Source organism: Octopus bimaculoides, chromosome 30 (assembly GCF_001194135.2).
Source record: "Octopus bimaculoides isolate UCB-OBI-ISO-001 chromosome 30, ASM119413v2, whole genome shotgun sequence".
Classification (NCBI taxonomy): domain Eukaryota; kingdom Metazoa; phylum Mollusca; class Cephalopoda; order Octopoda; family Octopodidae; genus Octopus; species Octopus bimaculoides.
The window spans coordinates 94,979-96,005 of record NC_069010.1 but is presented as its reverse complement, the minus strand read 5'-3'; the positions used below and the strand labels follow the sequence as shown (position 1 = coordinate 96,005).

Sequence of the window (1,027 nt, the reverse complement as noted above, 5' to 3'; positions counted from 1 at the left end):
ATATATACATATATATACATACATATATATGTATATGCATATGTATATATATGTATGTATTAACCTCTGGGTTTCTTCTTTGTAAGCCTGTACTTATCCACACGCACGCACTTACAGACTCTCACATTGGGATCACCAATACTTTATAATCTCCCCTACTTCTTAGCTCTCCTGTCTAACTACCTCTGTCCAGCTAACCACCATGATTGACCGTTAGCCCTAAAGTTATTTTTTTATTCTCCCTCTGTTTATTTCTTTGTGTTCCTTTCTGTTGCAGAGCGTAGGCTTCAAACGTAAAATATTTTGCCACCTTCCCGAGTGTTAAACAAATACACCCGTTTGTTGCTTGTCTTCGTCTTTTTTTTATCTGTAAATTTCAACTTAATACATATATATAGGAGAGCTAAGAAGTAGGGTAGATTATAAAGTATTGGTGATCCCAGTGTGAGAGACTGTAACTGCGTGCGTGTGGATAAGTACAGGCTAACAAAAAAAAATCCAGGGGTTAATTTCTTCCACTAAAGGCGGTGTACAAGCAAAGCCGCAGTCACATGACCAAAACAAGTAAAACAATAAAAAAAACATGCCATTTTAATCTTGAGCAACGCCGGGATTTCTGCTAGCATATATATATACGATGGGCTCCTTTCAGTTTCCGTCTACTAAATCCACTCATAGGGCTTTGGTTGATCTGGGGCTATAATAAATATCACTTGCCCAAATCACCACGCACTGTGACTGAACTCAGAATCATGCGGTTGGTAAGCAAGCTACTTATAACACAGCCATTCCTTCACCTATGAATTATATTTTAATAAGTATATACGAAAATTGAATTGTATTGAAGAGTTTGAAGACCAAATGAATATATTCTAGTTTTTTAAAAAGAAATAGAAATATATACACAGGCGCAGGCGTGGCTGTGTGGTGAGAAGTTAGCTTACCAACCACATGGTTCTGGGTTCAGTCCCACTTCGTGGCACCTTGGGCACGTGTTTTCTACTATATCCTCGGGCCTACAAAAGAC

The 1,027-nt window shown here is 38.1% G+C and overlaps 1 protein-coding gene across 2 annotated transcripts in view; it reads right to left on the bottom strand.

Annotated features, from left to right (window-relative positions):
- Positions 1–1,027, bottom strand: part of LOC106873011 (uncharacterized) — a 67,477-nt gene that overhangs the window by 8,968 nt on the left and 57,482 nt on the right. The window lies entirely within an intron of this gene.